This window comes from Aricia agestis, chromosome 15, assembly GCF_905147365.1.
Source record: "Aricia agestis chromosome 15, ilAriAges1.1, whole genome shotgun sequence".
Lineage (NCBI taxonomy): Eukaryota > Metazoa > Arthropoda > Insecta > Lepidoptera > Lycaenidae > Aricia > Aricia agestis.
The window spans coordinates 9,707,679-9,735,390 of record NC_056420.1 but is presented as its reverse complement, the minus strand read 5'-3'; the positions used below and the strand labels follow the sequence as shown (position 1 = coordinate 9,735,390).

At 35.0% G+C, this 27,712-nt stretch overlaps 1 protein-coding gene across 1 annotated transcript in view; it reads right to left on the bottom strand.

Moving 5' to 3' along the window:
• LOC121734368 (sodium channel protein para-like) overlaps nucleotides 1-27,712 on the bottom strand; it is a 90,266-nt gene extending 62,554 nt beyond the window's left edge. Inside the window, 1 exon segment of the mRNA XM_042124932.1 lies at nucleotides 27,584-27,712. The gene's annotated coding sequence lies outside the window, so the exon portion shown is untranslated.

The window sequence follows — 27,712 nt, the reverse complement described above, 5'->3', positions numbered from 1 at the left end:
TATTAATTATTATTACCATGCTCAGTATGCAGACAGGTGAATTCCGTAGTTTTTGTGGGCTTGCGGTTGGCACGGTTGTAACTAGGTCACCGAGGCGTCAGGTGTACTCGCGCAGTCTAGCACTGAAAACGCTACGTTACTGTCATATTCTACACCACATTCATTAAATATTGATGAAAATTGTCTAGCATTATCGTTTTGTATCTAAATTAATATTTTGTATGTGTTGTATTGATCTAAAACATGTGAAACATCGAAAATGTCGAAAACTGAGAAATTACTAAAATAATTATTAAGGAAAGCTTTCATACAACTGTATGATAACATATTCTTTATATATTATTTTATTTTCAACAAATCTAACGTCATTTAAGAGACGTTCACATATTTTGAAGCTTGAAAAATATGTTAAGATGTTTTCAAATTGGCAAGTATCCATAAATAAATTGCTTTCATTAGTAAACTGTGGAACCTTCCAGAGAAAATTAATCTACAAACATTTTAATGACATCGTGTGATGCTTTTCTATCATCATCATCATCATTAGCTTATATTCACTTGGTATCAAAGGCTGTAGTAACTACAAACAATCCTTATAATTTCTCTCTTTTCTTCCTTTCCTCCGTCAGTCATCACATATTGTAATGACAGACGATGATATCATGATAACTTCAGCAAATTATTACTAACTTAAATATAATGCACAATTATTTAAAAAATATTTTATTTATGAACACCCCTCTTCATTTTTGACGTTACGAGCAGAACTAAAATTACTATAGTTGATGAATGTTAAAAACGTTGTATTTAAATAGTTTGTGATCAACCTATAGATTTTAAATGGGTCCGCACAAATTATGCCTACGAATAATAAAAACTAAGGAAAAGTAACTCCGTCAAAAAACATGGTCCACAATACTTGTCAAAAAAGTGTACCTTAGGTACACATTTCAATACATTTGCAATATTTAGGTGACCTTGAGCGGTACTAGGCTGACGTTACATGACAGATCAAAAGGAACCAAATTTAAAACGGCAATAGTATGGGAGTTACGACTCCTTAGTTTTTACTATTCGTAGACTTATGCGTATAGATTAGTGCGAGTCCGGCGGCGCCCTTTCACAAAGCGATTAACTTTCACACGTCACGTCATACAAGACAAATAACTATCTTGTGACGTCATGGAATTTCCACTATGCACCGTTCAAATTTAATTCACCTATAAATGACCTTTATGACAATGATATAAGAACCAGTATCATGAAAATTCCGAAGTAAAATATTTTGTAAACAATAAAAGCTGACCAGTTCGGACATAAACGACAGTATGATAAAGACTGTTTACCTAAGGAGTTTCGTTTCCGATCGTGACTCCTGTTTTATGTCGATCGATAAATAGTTAACCGTGTTCTAAAGGCAGACTTTGGCTGCAGACAGTATTATAAGATAAGATAGCTTTTTGTTTACTCAAAACATAGACTATAGTTTGGTAACATGGGCCGTGCGGTGGCTCGTGAGAAAAACACTCCTTTTCTGGCGCAGTATGATGAATAGCTATTTCCAAAAAAGATTTCACATATAAAACTATAAAAGCCCCTTGATTGAAAAATTGGATATCTCCTACTCCTCCTACATTTCTTCTGATTAATTTCGTTGCGTGTCCCAAGACAGATTTAGCTTGTCTCTCGGACATCCCTGAGATCATATCAAAGGGTTTTCGTGGTTGGTTACCACTGTTGATCCTGGCGACACATGAGTTGCAGTGGTGGGAATGTGAGGTGGGCCTTTTGCCCGTTTTAAAAAAATATAAAAGCCCCTCTCTACTAACTATAAAAGTTAGGGTATGCTGGATAACCAAGATGGCGAAGCTATAGCAGCCACAATCACTAGCAATCATAGACAAGTGCTCGTTATCACTTTGGTCACAAAACAACATAGAGGGCCACATAAAAGAATAAAAGAAAAGAAAGCTAACGCATAAAATGTCATGTTTTAAGCTAACTGGACTGTAACGACACGCCTCACCTACGGCCTTACGCGGCCACGCCACATGAATAAAAATATATTACCAATTGTTATACCATATTATTATACAACTGTAAAAATATAAAGTAAAATAAAATAAAAATAAATTAACTTGTAAGTTATTGCTAATCATTTAATGTGTGAAAATACTTTTGATTGAAAATAACCCGAACTTCGGTGGATTAATATCATCGTAGTTCGATCGGAAGTAACACGCACGTATTTGTCCATTTAAAATACATAACAACACTTTCTTTTAGCTCCACCGTAGTCGGGTAGAAACATGTAGATAATTTGAAAACGTATAAAAAGAGTACTTTTTATAACTTTTATGATCGTCTAATAAGTTGTTTATCTTTTTTAGTCTTTAACTATACAAAGTTAATCATAGTCAAATTAAGAGCTTTTACAAATTATATTCTGAGTAGTATGGTAAATAACTGGTACTATATCCTGACCTTATCAAGGTAATAACTAGTAACAATACGGGGGTGTGCGCACCATCTAACTATTTCCATAATGAAAATAAATGTGTCAGTACTCGTGTGAAGGAAATATGTGGCAGGAAATTCATCCTTATTTCATTATAGTTACTGCCGGTAACTTCCTTTAACACTTGGTAGCCGTATATTTTGCTTAAATTATTCTTATGTCCTTTGTCCTTTCATATGATTCTTATGTCCTTTTCTGGGACCAGAGTATCGTCATATCAAATTTAATCAAAATCGGCTTAGCGGTCAAAGCGTGAAGATGTAACAAATAGACACGCCTTTTGAACGACTTCCAAAAAGGAGGAGGTAATACGTTCGGCTGTATGTATTTTTTTTATGTTCAACGATTACTCAGCCGTTTGTGGTCCGATTTACAAAATTCTTTTTGTGTTGTATAGGGTTTGACTCGAATTTGGTACCATGTTCATAAAAGTGGTGACCTAATGATGGGATCCATGAGTAATCGAGGGGACTCCTCAAAATTTATATGGAAACATATAATGATTTTGATTTTTTCTGAAGCGTTTTAGGTATATACTACCAAAAAGTAAGATTTTGCACCAGGATGTTCCGAAGGTACCCAACAGAAATTTTGAATCCTTATAGATACAAGTTCGAGGATTTTGGCTTTATTTAAACTACTCCAAGCAAAAGCCAATGGTTTCTACATTATTTCTGCTGAACATAGGTTAAATTTTATTTCGAAAAAAATTGGGTTTCGTAAGATAATTGTGTTTTTCGGACGCCAGGTGTAAAATCAACCAGAAAAGTTACTTATTTTGCGTACGCTGCCGAAACTATAAGAGATAGAACCATAAATGTTTTAAGTAATTGTAGATCTTATAAATATCTACAAAAAAGTCCGTGACACACTATACTTATCTATGTCGAGTGAGGCACAATAACAATTTTTTTATTTAAAAATCTTGAAATTTTTTTTGGACTACGCGTTTAAATACGCGTTTATTTTACTTATGCTATTAATCCTTATGAAAATAAATTATTTCATTATTAAGTACAGTTTATGTAGATAACATATTTTGGTCTTTAAATGATTAAAATTGGAGGTTTAGTTTTGAAATTATGGCAAAATTAAAATATAACGATAGTGGGCGTCACCAAGCGGGGGTGCGTGTGCGGGAGGAAGACAATCTGTGCAGTGTGCACTATATGCATCCATTCGGATAATGACTGCGTCCGCGTCGTCGATTTCAGTGTTGGAGTCTGTGAATTGACCTGGGAATCATTTTGCTGACCGAGTCTTTCCTGGGTAGGCTTTTTGCAGCTGTAACCGACATCCACGTGGGCGGAGCCGCGGGCGACCGCTAGTAATAATATGTACAACTCTAAGACAACGAGCTATAAGTAATATAGCCTTGTGGTCTCATAGGTAACTAAAAAGGGTAAAATTATTATTTTTTAACAAAAAATTAAAACCGACTTCCAAGGTAAAAACAAAAGTAATATTCTTAAACATAATCTAAAAAGAATCAAATAATTCTTATTCTTTATTAAAGTGCCGTCTTTAGACTTCGCCTAAACCTCAACTATTTCTGTACTCAATCTTCATGCTTTTGAAGTCGGTACTAGCTTACCTTAGCGTAAATTCTATGTCAAGGATCTCAGAACTTTTCCGGGCTGGTAGCGACTTCAAAAGTACGAAGATTGAGTACAGAAATAGTTGAGGTTTAGGTTAAGTCTGAAGACGGCACTATTATAAGGAATAAGAATTATTTGATTCTTTTTAGATTATGTTTAAGAATATTACTTTTGTTTTTACCTTGGAAGTCGATTTTAATTTTTTCTTAAAAATCATCACCACACATGATATAGAGGTAAATGCTGTTCTAGACTAGGCTTCGCTCGCGTAAAGAAGTCTTATTATATACAAACTTTCAATTGTGGAATTGATCAAATTCCTTTCTTAGCGGATGCCTACGTCATAACATCTACCTGCATGCCAAATTTCAGCCCGATCGGTCCAGTGGTTTAGGCCATAAACCTATATATTAAGTCTATGGTTTAGGCTGTGCGTTGATAGATCACCATGTCAGTCAGTCACCTTTGAGTTTTATATATATCTATACTAATATTATAAATACGAAAGTATCTCTGTCTGTCTGTCTGTCTCGCTTTCACGCCAAAACTACCGAACCGATTGTAATGAAATTTTGTATACAGTTAGTCTAAAGCCTGAGAAAGGACATAGGCTACTTTTTTACTGGAAAAAAGGGTTGTAAGGGGGCGAAAATGCGTAAATTTGTTCAAATTAAGTTTGTTCCAAAAATGCATAATAGATGGCGCCGTGCGTCTCCTACATCGCGGTGATGCTTGCCCAGACTTCTTTCTATAAGAGGTGGTATCATCTTATATTAGAGATTCGATTTTTTTCGATTGTTATTACTTTTTTACGTTATTAAATAACTCAGTACTTTATCTTTGCAGTGACGTAACCTTAAAAGTTAAACTTATCAATGATATAAATAGTTTATGGGTAAAGTTGTGTAATTATGGGCCTAAATGAGCTTTAAAATTTGGCATAAAATATAAAGTTTAATAAAAAATATATATCTATATAATATCTTATATAGATATATATTTTTTATTAAACTTTATATGTTCTAACAATTTCTGTCAGATTTTAGAACATGATTACATGACACTCACACTGACACTAATTTTTAACTTTGCGCATGCGCAATGTACATTGAAAAAACGAAACGAACACGACTATTAAGTACACACTGCACAGCTGTTTTGATTTAAGGGGTACCAGGGTTTTTTTTATAAAAGCTTTTGACACCAATTTTGTTGTCATCGCGCGCTATAAACTGAAGTCCACGCGGACGAAGTCGCGGGCAACAGCTAGTAGATTATAAAGATATAATTTTGTCTTTCTAAAATTACTTCAAAGGAAAATAACAAAAATGTAAACATAAGTAACAATGGTTCGTTATATCACTATGAATAGAAGTTGCATCATTTGCGCGATACGAATCAAATCGATTTTATGCGACAAAGGAATTGTTATGTAGGAAAACTGATTTTATGTTTAATACCCCTGAGAACGCCACATATTTTATGCCACAGAAGTAATATTTTGCCATACAAGTTATGATTAAAATACGTTATAGTCTACAGAGATACTATGCTTACTGGATAAAATAAAGGCACATTTAATATTATGCTGTAACACTCAGCAGTTTTTTCTGTCTATTGACTATTGAGGCTGTAGTCTGTATTAATAACTACATTTTTTTTATTTGAGTTATCATCAAAACGATTCTCATCATTGAAAATAGTCGATAGTATAATCAGAGAAATAGAAACGACCTACATTATTTGGTCGGGTTATGTTAATCCCAGCAGACGACTAACATTGACTTGACAATTGACATTGCCCGGCCAAAAAAGTAGACGCAAAACCTAACTAAGTACAGAATTTCTATATAATGCGTATAGTTATTACTCTATGATAATAAGTTCTGTTGATAGAGTTACAAACGCATTGTCTACACTTGCATGAAACACTACTGCACGTCTAATCCTCTATGCCAACACTTCTATTAGAGGAGAAATAGTTCTCCTCTAATAGAAGTGTAGGCATAGAGGATTAGTGCAGTATCGATTGTGGTGCAAATGTGTTACAGCGTGACCCGGCCATCGATCCGCCACGATACCCTAATTGTAGATGGCTAAAGGCCAGCTATTGAGCGGTTCCTAAGGGCTAACGTTAGAGGAGGTTTTACGACAGGACTTTTGATCAATCAACAATTCCATTAGAAAGATATACACATCTTGCAAAAACCTCTAACTAGCAAGAAAAGTTTTACAACAGTTAGTTGGGATAACAGCGACAAAATGCAACTTTTACGAGATATATTTTTTAATTATTAAGTTATGCCTAGTATTTTCACCGTGTGTACACAGTACACAGTAATGCGTTTTGAATTCCCTTTATTATTATGACCGTTTTTCAGTACGGAAATTAATTAAGTATGCAGGAAAAGGACATCATAATATAGAATTATGCTGAACTTTATTTTCTGGATTTGTTTTCATTTCTAGAATAAACAAATTCGAGAATCTTTTGTATTATCTGAGGTTAGCCTTTCGTGACTATAATTAAATCGATTTCCGTCGAATATAGGCCTTGGAAGTCTAGAAATTGATAATTTGGAAGTATGATTGGTCAAACATTAATTATTTACTTTTAGCTTACAGAATGACAATTTAGGGTTTATTTGAGATGAAATTCTGTTATGACTAAATAGAAATAATGAAATATACACATTTTATATTTAATTATATTTTGTATTCAGTCATAATTATCATTGGTTTAATGGTTTTTGCAAGTTAAGTAGGTATATTACCAACCCAATATCTTTACTGTTACTAATAAAAATCCACACGGTCTATTCTGTAGACGTTATAATACATTGTTTTATCCTTGGTTAATGGATATGTCGGAAAATAAGCTTCTAATATGTCTGTTAGTTGTTACAGATATACCTTTTTATTCCTAATTAGCTGTCCCGGTGAACTTCGTGTCACTTTAAAACCTTCCCTGGACTTCTACGAATATTTTAAGACTAAAATTAGCCCAATCCGTCCAGCCGTTTTCGAGTTTTAGCGCGACTAACACATTTGAAAATCCATTTTTATATATATAGATATATAGAATAGGAATAGTATATCAATACTATATTAATCAATTTGCATGAAAATAGTCAATAATTATTCCGTAGTTGTCAATTAAGGTAATATAATTACATAGACAATGTAATGTACAATGTAATTAGGCCTCGCGATATCGTCCCATGTATCAGCCTCAACTCAGTACTCAGTACAGTATAATATTATGAGTTCATTGACTTGTATCTAAATTCGCCAAGTCACATGGGTGTGGCAAGCGGTAGACATAAGCCAGTATCGTATTAACCCCGTGCTTAAAAGTTAGAAGAGTCTGCTTGTATTTGTTTAGCACAGTGTATTCTAACATATGGGTCGCCCTGGGGGGTCGCCAGAGCCTCTGGCCCAGAGGATGAGAGAACTATTTTTTAGTAATAAACATTAAACCTTAAAAATATCGCACATTAAATGCTTCTCACTAGGTAGAGAATAATATTTAATTGTAAAATTCAATTTGAATGTGTAATTAAAAAATGAAAAGTTCTACTTTCGTTGAATTTGGAAAGCTAGTAATAGTGGTTTGGCAATAACTTTAGTGTTAAGTGGTCGTTGAGTGAAGTGCTCCAAGCACGTGCGCCGGGCCCCCTCGACGGCGGCATTTTCGAAATGTTACGGACAATTATTTTATGAAAAATTTAAAGTGTATTATTGACATTAACGCGTATTTTATTACATTGATTGTTACTATAAAAATAGGTTGTAATGGTCAGCAGACTCTCACACCTTGCTCGCGCATTTTAATGTCCCTCGTATCCTAAGTTCTAAACCAAATGTCCAAAATTAAAAAAAAAAAAACTTCCTATTGCCCAGTTAATGTGCAGTTAATGGGTTAGGTATCTTCACTAGATACCTTTGATTAAAATCCGTAAATAAACTGGACATGAATTTTAAATAAATTTTATTTTTAATCAAATATTGTTATTATTAAAATCAACTTCTTACCTATACTTACTCGTCTACCACAACAAGCCTATAATGTGTTGGGCATCTGCTAAGTTTTACACTATTACAAAATGTATAAAAGGGTTTTACAACATAGTTGTGTAAAAGAAATACATTTAAGATACGTTTTAGAGCAAATGAAACACATTAGTATGTCGCTATGTGGCTTTGTGGTTCTAAAATATCTCATTGGCGCTGCCTGGAACATCTTTGTTCATGTTACCAAAGCGGCAGTGGATCCCAATGTTTTTCAAAATGGCGCCTCATTTGAAATTTCGAACTTACGTGAAACGTTTATCGTCTTTTGTCTAAATATAACTGTTATTTATTACATTATTATAAACATAGTAGGTTTTTGAGCAAATTAAAAATAATAAATAATGTAATTCACTTGAATTTGTTAGATAAACAGACGTCCAATCAAAACATAGACTATTTTAGAAACAACTCTGAGATTCATATTACTGTGGAAATATGATAATGTTGTGTAGGAGTAACTTAAACAAACACGAAAATTAACAGAATAATATTGTAAATATCGTATTTAAATTTAAATTTAGCTTGATATGTTGCTATAGGTAGCTTTAAATATCAGCGGCGCGTTCAGACGTGCGCGTTTTGCTGTAGCGTTTGGGAAACACGCGACTTGAATCCGCGCGCGCGGAAAACGCGCGCTAAAGGTTAGTTAACATTGCATCAATGCAATGTGACGAAAATATTATGGGTTTTTTAAATGAGCAATTCAAAATTGGAATAAAATTGGGCGGTAAACCTGTCTTAAATAAGTACATAGCTTCTCGTATAGAAAATAAAGTTCAGTTTTGAATAGCTCATTTCAAAATGAATCGTGTTACATCGCCGAACGTTGCAACCATCAACTGATCCTAAATTATTATGGTAACGTACCTACACTAATTGGAGTGTAACGTTTGTGTTCAGTACGTACGTTTAGTAACAAAAGGGTGTAGTAGACCCTAGACATGCTATTATAAACTACCATTTCCCCACACTATTATATTACATTACAGCAGTGTTTTTGAAACATTTTTTTGTGATGCAACCACCTGGTATGTTAAGTCTTTTATGAAAGCCCTACCCACCCTATGCTTTTTTATGAAGTTTGTACGTTTATGGATAAATATTATATTCTTGTAAAAGATTTCCTACTTAATAAGTAGTAGGTTGTAAATTTTTTAAAACTTTTTTTTTTTCCACTGAAATATTTCTCTTGACCTCTGGTGACCTTACAGAAGCTTCGCGACCGCCGAGGTGGTTGAGACTTATATGTTGAAAACACTGCAGTGTTTTCAACATATAAGTCTCAACCACTACAGAATACGTGAGCACTCCCTCATATTAAAAAAAATCGGCCAAGTGCGAGTCGGACTCGCGCACGAAGGGTTCCGTACCGTATAGAACAAGAATAGCCCAAAAATGTGATTTTTGTATGGGAGCCCCTTTAAATATTTATTTTATTTAATTTTAATTTTACTAGCTATTTGACCGAGCTTTGCTCGTTTTGTTTATTTTGTTTTTAGTATTTGTTGTTACAGATCTGTGAAATTTTCAGAAGTCAAGCTATAGCCGTTCTTGAGATACAGCCTGGAGACAGACAGACGGACAGACTGACGGACAGACAGACATCGAAGTCTTAGTAATATAAGAGTCCCGTTTTTACCCTTTGGGTACGGAACCCTAAAAACGTTTGCAATTAACACAGTCTAAGTTCCAACTTCTAACTTAACTGAAGCACTTCATTAAAACAACTTCAGACGCCACTTTAAAGGTGAAACGAATGCATTCCGTAATAGGTAAGTCTTCCTCTTTATACTTAAATTAGATAACATATTTAAATATATAAAAAAGCGATAAAATATTCACGTAGAAAGCTTTTCTTCTTATCGCGCTTGTCCGCGAACTAGGCAAGAAATCTATCCCTTTATCAAGCAAAACATTCCAAGCTGACTATCTAAGTGAACTTTAATCTTTATTAGCGATAGGTTATTTATTAATAAATATGATTATCCGTTTACACAAGATTTCAAATTCAAAAGCGTGCGCCTATTAGTTACCATATACTACGTATATAAGCTATAATTTTCCTATAAGTTTGTGTAAATTTTTGTAAGCTTTCGTAATTAATTAGTTTCTAAATGTGAAAACGTGTAAATGGTGTCTAGATTTTATACAGCCTTCTGTAAATTAAAAAAACACTGTATGTTTTCCAAATAAATAAAAATAAAATAAAATACTCAAAATTTGTGGTAACAAGTCAGCCAAGATAATAAGCTCAGCCCGAGCCCTATCTCGGTCTAATATTTTTGATCCTAAACAAAAATAGTTTTTAATCACGAGAAAAAAGAACGGTTCCCGCGCCATGAACGAATTCCTACCTGAACGAAGTAACGGACACTTTTAGGTTATAAAAAACGTGCTTGTTATATACTTAATATTATAAAGTGGAAGAGTTTGTTAGTTTGTTTGAACGCGCTAACCTCAGGAACTACAGGTCCGATTTGAAAAATTCTTTCAGAGTTTGATAGCCCATTTATCGACGAAGGTTATAGTCTATGTTTTATCACGCTGATACTAATAGGAGCGAAGGAATAGAGGAAAGTGTGGAAAAAACGGGGGGAAATTATTTGAAAGGGCTTATTTGAACGCGCTAATCTCAGGAACTACTAGTCCGATTTGAAAAATTCTTTCAGTGTTAGATAGCCCATGGATCGAGAAAGGCTATAAGCTATATTTTATCATGCTAAGACTAATAGGAGCGAAAAAATAGAGGTAAATGTGGAAAAAGGGGGAAATTATATGAAAGGACTTATTTTAACGCGCTAATCTCAGGAACTACTGGTCCGATTTGAAAAATTCTTTCAATGTTAGATAGCCTATTTATCGAGGAAGGCTATAGGTTATATTTTATCACCCTAAGACTAATAGGAGCGAAGAAATAGAGGACAATGTGGAAAAATCGTGGGAAATTATATGAACTTGTTTATTATCTTAAGAACTACTGGAGCAATTTTTATGTTATTTGGCAAACATGAAGAATAGACCACATGAAGGGACATAGGCTATTATTTGCGGAAAAATGTACGGTGTGAAATTCCTAAATTACGCAAGTAAAGCCGCGCGGAACATCTATACTTATATAATAAAATCGTAAGAAAGTCAATTCTGTACATTGAATATTTTTGTACAATAAATAAGACTTGGGATGTGATATTCTACTATGCTAACGCGGACGAAGTCGCGGGCAACAGCTAGTAAATTATAATACGCATTATAAAAAATACATCAAGCATACCTAATCCTTTCCGTGTATTATATTGAGCTCCTCAATTCCAAAGAATCCTTCAGAGTCGAAGGATACATTAGGATTGGATACGGTAGATCCTAAGACGCGGAACATGTGGAGGGAATTTTGAAACAGTTCTGTCGCTCGTATAACTGGGACGAGGGCGGACTTTTATTGCTCCACAAGTAATCGCCCATGACTTTTTCCGTAAACTTTTTATGTGCAACTTCGGAACGCGTTTTGTATCACATAAACTCAAAGGGCGTAATAGACGTCGACTCTACGTTTTCGCAATTTTTCATCTACGTCATGTTTAACGTTTTTATGGCAGTAACTACAGTACGGTATTAGTATTACGTATATCTTTAAACTATGCGGGCTGTGGCCCAAATTGGGCGATATAGCTTGATTTCAGATAACTTCAAAGGGCAGAAGATACAGTATATCGTTTGTTGCACAAGAGAGAGAGAACTCGGCTGAGTTAGTCTACAGTATTTAATGGTAATCCACGTTTGTAAGCTTCATTTAGTTTTGTTTGTGATGCCGAATAATGCACACAGAAGAGCACCTAAAAAGATATTAAAATTTCAATGTACATCCGATTCCAGAGCCCATTAAAACCTTTTGTACCGAATAATGACAATAAATGGAAAACAAAGGAGGATGGCTAAATTTTTGAGATATTTCCGCGGCGCATGAATGCGGGCGGAGCGGCAGCCCCTCGAGCCCGGCCCTGGCCCGGCCGTGACATACAAATTGACCCATGACCAAATCTTTGTGTTAAGAAAAACTCTCCATTTAAGTAAAGATCTTAGATCGATCGAGTAGCCGAGATACCGCTTTTAATCAATTCCATCTTTGGGAAAAAAATGTTTGGCCGCAAACCTTTTATTTTAGTGCTCTACCGAAACTTCTTCATCGGTTGTGGCCGAAGCCGCGAAAACTATGTTCGGCCAAACTATTGATTACGGTTGACGCTATTGCTCGCTGTTATCTTCATTTAGCAAGCAATGAAGTGAAAATACAATTTATTCTGTTCTCGTCAATTTGAGCGTCGTATCGAGCAGCGTCGATGAATAGTCGACAAAAAGATAAATTGTATTGTCGACAAACTCAACGAACCACAATGCATTGGTGCTAGAAAGGCATCAGAGCTCGTGAGGACACAAAAGCTGTAGTATATGACAGCTGAAAGACTTCACAGCTTCTATTCGGCTGTGAAACGTGACTAAAGCCGAATTATATGTTGTCGAAATAAGCGAAATATTGATCCCACCAAAAACATTTTCATGTAAAAATGTTGCCAAGATGAGAACATATAGTTCGTGGTGTCAAAAAGTAGTGAGATAAGTTTATACCTCTTTTTTGCGGAGGCCCTGAGCCTTTTGCAGCCTAAATACGGCCCTGTGAGTACATAGACATGAAAGGACGGGTCGGGAATGAACAAGGACAGCAAATTGAAACTGACTGCGACCTTCACCCGGCATCTGCATGATCTACGCATATACATTTTGGACATATTATGTATATATGTCGCAGTCATCTGGTTTAATCTGCGATTCGATTGATTGACTAGCGCATTCATTGACTGACACCATTCAATTGAATGACTCGACCGAACGACGATTGAATGATCGTCACTCAACGTCCAACTAGTTAGCGATTTATAACATAGCCCTTTGATGATAGCAGACATAAAATCAGTCAGGTAATTGAACGTATTTCATTTTTTTTCCACTACGGCGCTAATATAGTCACTAAAACAAATGTGGCGTCGAACAGCTCGCGCAGCTGATACATATCAAGACAGTACGTGTTGATATTTTGTCCATTAAATTTACTTTAAAGCGCTTTATTTGTAATAAAATAATATCATGACAGCGTGGATTTACCGATTTACCCCGTCAATGGCTACTTAAAAAAATAACATGCCATTTAGCGACTTCACCATATTATGACTTTTAGTCAAGACGTTAAACATCACAACGTCTCTCATCAACGTCTTGACGAGTTGTCCTTTAGTCATTCAATGAATGCGGTAGTTATTCAATCGAATCACAGATTAAACCAGATGACTTCTTTTTTTTTCTTTTTTATGGCCCCTCACTTGGGACCTCTTGTTCCCCCTTACATGATGAGGGACAATTTCTACATTTATTTATTTATTACATGTTCGTATTTAGACAGTTATACATGTTTTTATTTACACCTACATATTTACATTTTGTACGAGACATTATTACTTTTATACATAAATAACTTTTCCATCCTTGTCACAACTTTGCAATAAATACTTATATCTAACATTTCTTGACATTTTAATTTTACATTTAACTTTACAATTCAATTTTCATCATTTTTATCACAACTTTTACTTATTACATTTAAAATTGAGAGACATTTAATACATTTATTTTACATTATTTATTTACTTATATTGTACCTATAATTATATACCTTGTTTTATGTTTTATGTGCCTGTCTTATCTATTTCTATTTGCTAGTTTAAATACAAATGTGAACCATAGAAGAACCGGCGTAAGAAGTTTCTTCGCACGGGGCCATCTTTTACAAAAAATATATAAAATTACATTAGTAACTAAACTAATTTAACGAAAAGCAACAATTTACCCATCGCATCGTAAGAAACTCCCTTCAGTGTTTGTAATAACTAATAGAGAGAAATTGTTACCTCTTTTTGTACATAATTCGTGTATTTTTCGGGCTATAAAGAATAATTGTGAAACTAAATTTTGGAATGAATTGTCACCAGCAGTATTTCCGGACCAATACGACCTGCAAAACTTTAAGTAGAGAACGTATTCCCTCTTAAAAACCCGGCAACGCACCTGCAGCTATTCTAATGTTGCAAGTGTCCATGGGAGACGGTAATTGCTTTCCATCAGGTGACCCGTGTGCTCGTTTGTCCCCCTTATTTTATAAAAAATAAACTAAGCAGAAAAATAAGGCAAAATTTGCTAGAGGTATCGAAAATAAGAATTTGTAAATTACAAATAGAAAAACTCAATTTAATGTTCAAAAAAATTTCGTCAATTTCAAAATACAAAATTGCGCTTGTCTCAACTCAAACGCAAAATAATCAACGCATTAAATGTTTCCTTTAGTGACTTTAATTAAGAAGTGTTACTAATTGAGGTTACAATAGTACCTATAGTAAAAAATCATAATGTATTAAATATGTAAGAATAATAATTGCTGAAACATATAATTGTAGTATTTTAAATTCGTGCACGGCATATGCATGCGGACATGCAAACTGTACATTTAGTGAAAACGTTATCAAAGCCAAATTAGTGGTTACTAGTGAAAGAAATTATCTTAATTTGGCGTAATAGCTACTTAGCTACTCAGTTCATTAACTTAACCATGACGTTTTATCAAAAATTAATAAAATCTTATTAATGTAACATTTTTTGATATTATTGTTTTCAATTTCGAATAATAATGTTCATATTAAATCGATTGATTTATCGAATTTCCCGTGACATAATATTTATATAAATAACAAAACAATATTTTGTGTGATATTGTTATATCACACAAAATAAATACAATCATAACGAAATAACAAACATTCATTATAAAAATAACAACCAAAAGTCGTTTGTAACGTGATTTATATAAAGCCTTTTATCCGACACAAGAACAGGAAATAGTAATGTGGGGCTCTCACAATTGCCTTCTTTATTTCAATTACAAACAAGATCAGCCTTAAGAGCGTAGGATAAATGATATACTTATTATTAATAATTATCAATTTGCATTTAAATTAAAAAAGTACCATTGTATAACTTTCTCTAAAAAGATATTTTCGGGTTGGAGTGAAGTAGAACTCAGCAAGACTAGTTTCAAACAATTTGAAATTAAATTTCATGACTTGTCTTAAGGTTTGGAGTAAGGTATGTGTATCTTACTGTTTGGCAATTTTTCACTTATGTCCGCTGAGTGAATTTTGCTTTATTTTCGGCACCTAGGAGCTTTATTGCGGTAAACATAGTTGTAACTAATACTTTTGTCACTTAACAACTTGATAATACAATGTGGCCATGACATACTTTTAACTATGTTGAAAAGTTTGGTGGTATAAAAGAGGGAGCTAAAAATTTTGTGCAAAGCTTAACTTCGTTAATTGGGAGTTAATCTGTTTTACATTGAAATAAAATTTAACAGCGTTATAAAGTGGCTTGATATATCATAATACGCAAAAATATAAAAAAAATTTGAAGCCCTAAGTAGATAAAGTGGATATAAGTAACATTTTATAACATAAGGGCAATTACTCATTTTCCCCTTGTTACAATTTGAACAAACCTTGTAAATTGCCTACTTCATCATCTGGCTAAGCTATAGCTTAGTTAGCTTAGGAAAATGAAAAATTTCATGTATACATGAAATCCAATTTTTTATTTTCCCGGTCGTGAGGCCTCCAATTTACGAAAAAAAAAAACATTTTCAGATTTTTAGTTACCCACTTCATCCACTTAAGTCACTTGAGTCAATTGTGTGTATTGATAAAAACCTCGATACATCCCTTTGATTGGTAACAGTTCGATTACGGTTACGACAGCAATATATTATAACGATATTCGAATTAAAAACGACTTCCAGGGTTTTGTACGAATGTACTGAAACATAATATTATGTCATGTAATACATTACGATGTACGATTATCTTGATATTATTGTGATAAAATGTAAGGTTACTAGTTTACTACACGACAAGCTGCGGCAACAAAGTTGCGGCAACAAAGTATTAAAAAAGCTAACTAAACAAGACAAAGACGTGAGAGAGCCACACTTCGGCACGAATGGGCCGGCTCGGCCGGAGAAATACCACGTTCTCACAGAAAACCGGCGTGAAACAGCGCTTGCGCTGTGTTTCGCTCAGTGAGTGTGTTTACCGGAGGCCCAATCCCCTACCCTATTCCCTTCCCTACCCTCCCCTATTCCCTTCCCATCCCTACCCTCCCCTATTACCCTATTCCCTCTTAAAAGGCCGGCAACGCACTTGCAGCTCTTCTGATGCTGCGAGTGTCCATGGGCGACGGAAGTTGCTTTCCATCAGGTGACCCGTTTGCTCGTTTGCCCCCTTATTTCATAAAAAAAGACAAATCTGTGCTTTTGTCTAGTTAACAAAATTGAGCGATAATTTTTGTAATAACAGTAAACTTTTATGTTATTGCTCAATTAAGTGTAGTACATTGTTATCTTAGAACCCTATACAACCTTAATTTACTTTATGAATCTAAATAAGCCAGGGAAAGAGCCTAGGCCCTAGACTAATTCCCACGTCTAGCAACGTCGTAGAGCCGCTACGCCGTAGAGCTCCGCTACGAGACGTCTACGAGATTACGGATCTGACTTTTTTTTCTTTCTCTAGCCTTAAAAAGGAATTCATGTGATATATAAATATTCTAATATATAAAATTCTCGTGTCACAGTGTTTGTGCGCGAACTCTTCCAAAACGGCTCAACCGATTTTAATTACATTTTGTATGTACGTTCGTTAGACCTGAGAATAGGTTTTATCTACTTTTTATATTGATACTGGCTGTCCCGGCAAACGTTGCTTTGCCATAATATAAATCAAGTATTTCGCCCATATTATTCCGTCCATCGCTATCCCGTCACGCAAACAATGGTCGCCGTCAGACTCGTGTTGTAATCATTTACTATTATTTATTCAACAAATGCACTTATCAATATAATAAGTACCCAGTAGCCGATTCTCAGACTCAGTGAATATGCATATAAAATTTGATTAAAATCAGTAAAGCCGTTCCGGAGGAGTACGCGGCTTAACATTGTGACACGAGAATTTTATATATAAGATATAATCCATACTTCCATACTAATATTATAAATGCGAAAGTGTGTCTGTCTGTCTGTCTGTTACCTCTTCACGCTCAAACCGCTGAACCGATTTTGCTGAAATTTGGCATGGAGATACTTTGAGTCCCGGGAAAGGACATAGGATACTTTTTATACCGGGAAAAATGTACGGTTCCCGCGCGATAAACGAGTTTTGGCGCAACGGAGTTGCGGGCGTCATCTAGTAATATATATGGCAAAACAACGTCAGCTAGAAATTAAAACTTTGTTCTTTATTTTCTTCTGTAGAACACTCAAGAACAAAAATGTTTGAATCATAGCAGATTATTAATCACACCAAGCTGTAAAAATGGTTGATTGTAAATTTCATCGAAATTTCTAGCATTTATTTGTAGTAGTTCGTTAGCCATAGACGTCATTATAAATTCTTTGTGTACATTCAAAATACTTCGGCAAATGAACAGTTTTGTAAATATTTGAAGAAGTAATGACATGAAAGGTTCTCCGTCGAAGCTGTGACACCAAAATGATTGTTTTTACAAGTTATACTAAAATATTAATAATATTATGTATTATCATTACTACTACTTAGTTCATACATGAAATTAAGTATAGGAACGCGTTTAAATGTAAGAAATAATTTTATTCATCGTTATGGAAAAATGAATTATCTTAATATTATCTTCTAATAAGATTTTGTCTCTTATTTTGAATTTTGAGTACGATTAAAAAAAAAACTTAATTTAAGATTTTGGCTTTAGAGGTTATGTCAAAATCTTTATTAGAGCCCTCGCAGACTGCAGACTTTTAGTCGGCCGATAGTTTGATCGAAAGCTTAACCAGCAGGAAGATGTATAAAGATGCGCAAACTAAACGATTTGTATTGGCCGATGATAATGTACTGAAAGCCCAACTTGGTTAAACTATCGTCCGACTAAAAGTCTGTAGTCTACGGGGGCTCTTTAAATGTGTCAAGATACTTATTGAATATGGTATGGTAATAATTAATCAATTTCAACGAGTTGTGTACAAACGTATTAAAAACAAATTTAAAATTTAAATTAATCTTTCATATCATTGAAATGGTCTGAAGTATGAAATAGTCGGCGGCCTTAGCCACTAAGCCTATCTCGAGATCTCGATAACAATCGTTAGGGGGTTCTTATGTCGACCTGGCCTATTGATAGACAATACTGGAGCGTCTTCGACGAACTGCGGGTAGGTGATAAAGATCGGGTCGATACGACACACATACATAATATGTAGTGGTGTGACATTGACAGTTTTCGTAGTTATCTTTTGTTTGTGGTTAAGTGTCGTTGTGAACGAAGAATATTGGTTTAGAGTTTACAATACCGTGACTACCTTGCCTAAAGGCTGCGTTTAATAGTTAAATAACTGTATTAACTGATATTTGAATGAAGACACATTTATAATAACTTTTGCCGTGCAAAATTTCTTTATCTTAATATTATCTATTCCATCGTTTAGTAGATTTAAACCCTGCACACTACGTGTCACGAAATTTTCTTAACAACTGCGTAAAATTGTTTACAATTTTTCTTCACCAAAACCTGAGTTCCAAGCAATACCTTTAAATACGTTATGTTACCGTCTTAGCCATCGATATCCATACTAATATTATAAATGCAAAAGTGTGTCTGTCTGTCTGTCTGTCTGTTACCTCTCCACGCCCAAACCGCTGAACCGATTTTGCTGAAATTTGGCACAGAGATACTTTGAGACCCGGGAAAGGACATAGAATACTTTTTGTTCCGGAAAAATTTACGGTTCCCGCGCGATAAACTAATTTTGGCGCAACGGAGTTGCGGGCGTCATCTAGTCTTTTATAGAAAATATTCGAACATTCGAACACTAGATTTATCACGCGGGAACCGTACATTTTTCCGGAACAAAAAGTATCTTATGTCCTTTCCCGGGTCTCAAAGTATCTCTGTGCCAAATTTCAGCAAAATCGGTTCAGCGGTTTGGGCGTGAAGAGGTAACAGACAGATACGACACACTTTTGCATTTATAATATTAGTATGGATATCGATGGCTAAGACGGTAACATAACGTATTTAAAGGTATTGCTTGGAACTCAGGTTTTGGTGAAGAAAAATTGTCTCAAAATATCTCTGTGCCAAATTTCAGCAAAATCGGTACAGCAGTTTGAGCGTGAAGAGGTAACAGACAGACAGACAGACAGACAGACACACTTTCGCATTTATAATATTAAGTATGGAAGTATGGATTAAGAATTTAGTCAAACTGCCCCTTTCTTAACCTCTAAAAATACTTTTAAAGCATGTCATTGGCATTTAACTGGTCACGTTCGATCGTAGCAAATAACTTTCAACGCCCTTCCACAGTTAATTACTCGTGAACCCTCCATTTTCCTTCCAAATATGTAATTAGATACTTTTGTGTCCAAAAACAGTTTTAATTTAAATATAATTGTAAGCCATATTGGTCTTATCGTCAGCAAGAAAATAAGTAACAGTGAAAGAATAAGAGTGGACATAGTCTTTAAAATGCTATCTTAAAATGCTATCTTATAATTAAATTCGTAAAGAGTGTAAGATATGAGCCGTTAAAATACTTTATCATTTTCTTGCTTGCATAGTTTATAAGATAGGTGCCGAGCTGTGCAGTGATTTTAGATTTTTCTTTGTCTAAACTCTAACACATTGGAGGAATCACAAAAAACATGATGACAGTAAATCTTTTAAAAATATCTGCTGTGTAAGTAAATAATTTATAATCTACGTCATGAATTTTTATGTACTTGCAACCTTATCCAATTGCACAGAAAACATAAGTTTGTACTTTTGGATAGTCAATAATAAGTTTTTACTTATACTCCCTTCGTCCACTACGTCTCTGGTCGTCCCCCGAGACTGCGGAACTTTGCGAGTTTGTAATTACGGAAACTTATAGGTGGAGTAATATAACAAGCGACCTATATAATAAATATTTGCAGGGTCTTGACGGAGTTTGCTAGGAAATTGATGTGAAGCAAGGTAACTGACCCTTAGGCCAAAAATTTAGGCGTGGCACAAGGCTTCATAGTATCGATATGAAGCCTTGTGCAACTAGTTTATTTGTAACTTTTAAGTTCGATACAATATAAGCGCAAAAAATCTTTAGCTTATTGGAAATGGCTACGTCGTACATATTTTAATAATCATAATACTATACTAATCTAAAACAAAATATGTAATGAAATGAAACTGAAATTTTGGTAATGCACAAACTAACAAATACTTTTGAAATACATTTTTGCTACTCTATCATTAAAACAGTGATTCTCATGAACGACTGCGTACTACGCCGTACGCCGCGCGTGGGCGAAAGCTCAGCTCAGTACAAACGGATACAAGCCAATGCTTCATTTAATCATTTATATTTATATCATCATTGGCACGTGTAAGAGAATAAAATAGGGAGAAAATCATCAGAAATATTCTTAACTACATGACAACCGCAACGCCGTTGTGCCTAAAATCATTTATTGCGGGGAAAAAAATTTTTCGAGACAAAAAGTATCCTATGTCCTTTCCCGGGACTAAAAGTATCCTAGCTCCATACCAAATTTCAACAAAATTGGTTCAGCGGTTTGGGCGTGAAGAGGTAACAGACAGACATAATATATAGGACTAAGGACGTAACAAATTACAAAACAAACACACCCTAAAGTATTATCATTTTGTTACACTTTGTTTTTATTACTAGAAGTTGCGCAATGCTCCGCCCGCATAAAAATAGTGTCTCTATGTATTGCCCGTGGTCGTATATATATCTATGTCAAATTTGATCAAAATGGGCCTAGTACTTTCGGAAACTATGCGACGCCAGCAAATAAATTTTCCTCTTTATAACTAGTAGAATTGATTATAATATATTTATATATTTCTAGTCGCTTACCCCATAAATTCATCTTTTAATTTATCATCTGTATGTTACACCTACAACATATTAATAGGCTTTATAGGAGTTTAACGCCTCCGTGGTCCAGTGGTTAAGGGCGTGGCTCTTGACTCGGAGGTCGTGAGTTCGATCCCCGCGTTGGAAACATGTTATTCCCAAGTTTGGTTAGGACAATGTAGGCTGATCACCTGATTGTCTGACAAGTAAGATGATGCATGCGTGAAAAGTCGGTCCTGCGCCTGATCTCTCGCCAGTCGTGTCGGTCTTCCGTCCCACTGGGTGATGAGAGTAAAAGGAATAGAGAGAGCTCTTGTGTACTGCGCACACACTAGGGCACTATGAAATTACTCCTGCGTAACTGGCCTGGTTTTAATGAAACCGGCCGCCGTCACCGAAACCGGTGTGGGAGTTATTATTATTATACGCTTCATCTGTAGCTTCATCTTTAAGCAGTGAGCGTGCTACGATGGTGCTACGAAAGCTATGCAATGACATGAATGTCCTCTACGAAGCCTCTACGACCTACGTAAATATTTAAAGTGCCTGTATCGGACACAATGTAAGGAAAAGACATACATTTATAAAATCATTTAAGAAAGTTTTTTTAGCTTTATAATTTCTAAGAAAAAATATATTTCCATAACACCGATATCAAGTGGAAAAAACCAATAAACGGATATTTTAAGGTGAAATTTGACACATAATCGAGTTACAAGGCAAATGAGATAATATATCAAAGTCAGGGAGGTCATTGGAGACGAATACACTCGATATTAAGGGCACAATTTCGGCAAAAAATATTCGATGTAAAACATTGTCCTACATTACGGGACCTTAAGTGCTGAAATATACGCGACGATTTGTAAAAAAACAAACACTTATAAAAATATCTACACTGTGTATACAAAATAATAGTTATACAATATTTTGTCGTCGTGATGTGTATCAAGCGTCTTTTGTAACGTATCAGACATTAAAAAAACTGTATAATTAAAACGTTTTATTTTACGTTACTAGGATAATATTTTAAACATAATAATTCACATGTTATCTAATCTTCGAAAACAAATGAAGTCAATTATATTTCGTAACAGAAAAAATGTTGTTTTTTTTTTTTTATGAAATAAGGGGGCAAACGAGCAAACGGGTCACCTGATGGAAAGCAACTTCCGTCGCCCATGGACACTCGCAGCATCAGAAGAGCTGCAGGTGCGTTGCCGGCCTTTTAAGAGGGAATAGGATAATAGGGGAGGGTAGGGATAGGAAGGGAAGGGAAAAGGGGAGGATAGGGAAGGGAATTGGGCCTCCGGTAAACTCACTCACTCGGCGAAACACAGCGCAAGCACTGTTTCACGCCGGTTTTCTGTGAGAACGTGGTATTTCTCCGTTCGAGCCGGCCCATTCGTGCCGAAGCATGGCTCTCCCACGTATAAATTGTAATCATTTATGCTTTTATACTACACTAGATGACACCCGCAACTCCGTTGCGCCAAATTCATTTATCGCGCGGGAACCGTACATTTTTCCGGGATAAAAACTATCCTATGTCCTTTCTCGGGACTCAAATTATCTCCATGCCAAATTTCAGCAAAATCGGTTGAGCGGTTCGAGCGTGAAGAGGTAACAGACACACAGACACACTTTCGCATTTATAATATTAGTACCTACCAAGTACCACATTAAAAAGCTCCGTTTGACTAGTAAGCTTTTGCATCCAATTCAAATTTATAATGCAAGAGAAATTTAAGCAGCAACCTAAAGACTGGCAGCGCACTTCTCAGTTATTTTATTCATGTTTATTCAGATAGAGTGGATTTCTGCACAGACAGGAGGGAAGAGTACGCCCCGTGGGAGCAGGACAGACAAACTAATCCTTGTGGGTAGTTACGAGGAAATAGATGCATATGCGAACTGTTGTTCATATTCTGTACATGTTATGTATTTGATGTTGCTAGAAATTTTATGCATGCAAAAATAAATGTTGTTGTGATGAAAATAGGTTGTGCGTTTCCTGTTTTCCTGTTATCTACGCTATATGCGAAGTTTAGTAGTTTCGTTTTAGTGGTCAATGTGAAAAATAACTTTCAATAACAAAGAAAATAGTATAATTAATAGAATAGACAAATCATTTTTCACGAAATAGAAGGTCATTATGGTTGTATTTCAATTGTTTTTAGGTAAAAGCAATCTAAAACATTTTTACTTTTGGTGTCTGTAATATCTGAAAAGCACAAAGAAGATCTAAAACTTTCTATAACAGATATAATAATAATATAATAATATCTATAGATGCTTCACACCACGTCAGTCTGACCCCGTGCTAAGTACCTTCTGTTACGGGTACCAGACAACGGAAATATATTAAATACATTTATGCTATACATATATTTAAGACTTTTATTATATGATACACATATTTAATACACATCCATGACCCAGGCACTATGAAAACTTTTTGTTCCGTCGGCGGGATTCGAACCCGCGACCCCCGGCTTGACCAACAGCCCACCAACTGAGCCACAGTGGTTGTCATATAAATGTCGCAGCCGACTGGCTTAAATAGCCGTTCAATCAAACAGCTAGCCCTTTGACTGAACAACACGTCTAGCTTTTAGATTGAATATTTTAGTCGCTCAAAACGTTCAACACTACAGCTGATTCAAAAGCCGCCGTCTAATTGAAGTGGTTCAGCGCGCACCGCTGCGGCGCTAGGTGCGTTTTATTTACAATATGGCGTCAACTAGCAGGTGTTTGTTGGTGTTTGTGGTTGTTATTCGGAAAGAAAGTACTTAATAAAAGTTACAAGTGTTATTAAAGAGACAAAATTTAATAATTTTTGTCGTATTCGACTGAATCAAAATTTCAACAAATATCAATCCAAACCAAACACAATCCAGAAAGTCCAAAAGTAGGTTAGGTTAGAACTGTGACAGTGCTGCGGCAGCAGCCGGCGACCGTCACAAAACGCGCCTCAGAATTTTTTATTTTTACTTATTGCATTAAACTTTTGGTCAACACTTAAACTTAATCCGAGAGTAATCTTTCAATTAAAAAATACAAAAAGTTTTCCTATTCTCCCAAATTAGATAATAAACTAATAATCACCCTAGTTAATTTGCCATTAAACCAGTTGGCTAAGCATCGTCTAGCTGTAGTGTTGAACGTTGTAGTCAACAAATCGACTAAACGACGTAAAGCCATGTGATTGAATGGCGTTGTTCAGTCAAAGGGCTAGCTGTTTGATTGAACGGCTATTTAAAGAATAGAATAGAATAGAAATCGTTTATTTGCTAAAATAAGGTACAATATTATGATGTTAGTCGGGTAAACAGTCCTCTTATTTTGCCTTTGGATGGCGTGCAAATTTTACAAGTCACTTAGGTACAATTAAATAATTAAGAGTTATAATTATTCACTACAATTCATTTTCTTATCTTCAATTATTATTTTCCTAATTTAATATGTCTTAATAATATCATTAGTAACATCGTCAATTTGTCCTATAAGTATTCATAAAATAAACAATATAATTTTCAGTCAAGTAATGATGTGGATACATTAAATAATTTATTTCAATATGATTATTATTATTATTATTATTATTCTTTTTAAGTTCTGACTTCTGATAGATAAATAATGTCAAACTATAATAATTATTATACCTTTAATAAAATAATAAATTATAATGTTAAATTCACTGTCATTTAAATGTCAATAATCATAGTAATAATATTTAATAATAGTAGATGTCAATAAGTACATTGATTAATTGTTTATTTAATTTTATTCCTTAAACAGGTTATACCAAATAATTCATGATTTAACATTAATAATAATTATTGTAAGAAGTAAACAATATTAGTTATATTAATTTATGTCAATGTCGTTTAGATTATAATGCTAATTTCTTGTCAATTAAATAGTCATTCTCATCATAATACATTTTAGATAGTAGCAATTTAAAAAGTTCAGTTTTTAATTTTCTCAAAGATAGGTCCTTTAATATTTTTGGAAGTTTATTATAGGTATATTTTAACAGCAAAACAATAAGCATTTTTGCTGCAGATATTTAACCTGTGGTCAGGAATGCAGATTTTGTTATGGTGTCTGCAGCTTTTGGTTGCTGTTTCGGTTTTCTTTGTATTAAAATCGTCACAATATTTATGCACAAATGTACAGATTTCTAGTATGTAGAGACAGGGTAGGGGTAGAATAGAATGTCTTTTAAATAATGGCTTACAACTATCTAAGAAATGAGCTCCGCAGGCAGAACGAACACATTTTTTTTGTGTTCGAAAAGCGCGATCGAAGTCGGTAGAATTACCACAAATTATTAGACCATAGCATAAGACGGACGCGACGTAACCATGGTATGCTAAAATTGCATGGTATGCTAAATAAACCAGTCGGCTGCGACATAAATATAGATAAGCAGTAAAACATTTTACTGCCCTTTTTAAGATGTTATACAATATTATACAAAACATTGGATAACGTTTGCAGGTATACAAACTACACAGTGTGGATCTCTTAAGTTAAAAGCTAACATAAACTGAATTGTACTATAGAGTAAACTGACAACTGAGATCGAGTGAAGAAAGTGTCCCGAGGGAACGAGATAGACTGATGAAGCTAATCCTTCGGGTACAAGTTTCTAATCACATACGAGAATCACTATTTTGATGGTCTTTAAATTACTTTCAAGTGCCTTTTCCATGATGGACTAATACAAGTGATTGAGAACGTGTAGAGTATATTTGTCAAGTATTGCAAATAGACGATGATTGTGCATGCTAATATAAAGCTTCGCAATAATGATGATAATCGTGGTTAATCATCTATGTCCAACTTGGAAAGAAGAATTTGCTCTAGTAGCTTAGTGTGTAACAATTTTATGAAAAAGTTGTTCTTTTTCAAAATGAGAGGTTATAATAATAACTAACCCATCAATACCCAAGCGGCACCCAGTTGCCGTATAACAATTGAAAATCTATTGTGTCTGCGATACCCACGACGATGGATGTGTTAATCAATCACAATATTAAATAATTTAAATAATGAATTACAAACAAACAAGCTTCAATTGTAACATTACGTAATAAAAAAAACATACATTTAATTTGCTTAATATGTTATACCAAATGTACGCTCTATAATATGTTTTATATTATGGCACGATACTTGGCAAGTAACGCAAAAAATGTTTTATAGCACATATCCAGTTGATTTTGGCAGCGAATGGAACATTACCCTTAATTCAGTAATGCTCAGGGTTGGAGGATTTTGTAAGACATTTTAGTTAAAAATGCGGAGGGGTTTGAAGAAATATTTCAAAGGAACCTACTGTATTTAGGCTTTTGTATTTGCCTAGTCTTGTGATTTTACCTGCCTACAGTTATGCTAGAAGGGTAATGATTTGATCAGTTTATGTTTGTATCGTGTATGTCTGTTTGTCTACCGTCTCATCCAAAACAAGTGATTATGTTTATTGAAAAATTAACAAAACTTGTAATAAAAGAGTATTTTATTATAAACGTCGTCGGTTTAAAGTCTTTAACTTTTGATTATGATGCTGATTGTTAATTGCTTATTGCGAAAACAGAAACATATGTTATTTGAGGAAAATGTACTGAAGCGAAACTTACATCTTTGATATTGTTTACGTAATTTATTTTTAGGACTTTTATATGGCTTATATTTCACTTATATACTGTTATTATTGATATACCAAGACATAATATACTATCGAACAAAAGAAATACCTAACTATTTGATGTGATGACTGCTAGTAATCTCGTAGAGGGCTGCTACGAAAGTGCTACGAACGCCCAACCGCCCGCGAAACGGAGCAGACATTGGGACCCGAAACTTATTGATAAAGGGTAGTACGGCCGCGGTCCAGTTATGTAAGGTTAGGATTCCGTTTCACTTTTAGATTTACGTAATCTACTTTATATAAACCGACTTCACTCTCGTCTGTTTCCGTCGAATTACTGCATGTAATGTTGGCAGTTCCTTTTGTTCTACAACTACATGTGTCGAAGCCGAGGACGTATCTACTCGTGATCTGGTGCTACAACAAAGGCTAGACTCACTTTCGACGTCGACGATCACGTATGAATTATATAACCGAATCGAGCACATCAACAAACTTACGGACTACTAGCACACAGAACCTTACCTGTGCGGGACGAAATAGGTTAATTATACGTCAACTACGACTACTGTGAATCGATAAAAAAACATCGGGCGCGGCGGCGGCGGCATGCGGCAGCCAGCGCGGCGGCCGCGGGGGCGTCAATTATTCAGCACGCGAGCCGCCGCCGCCGTCGGACAAAGGAGACCTACCGGCCCGCCACCGGCCCGACGCCGGCCCGCTCCGTCCTCGGCGTCCCAGGAACCACACTATCACTGGACGTGCTTATCGCTCGGGCGCGTTGCGCGTTGCGCGGGTCGCGCTCGCGGGCGCTCGGGGCG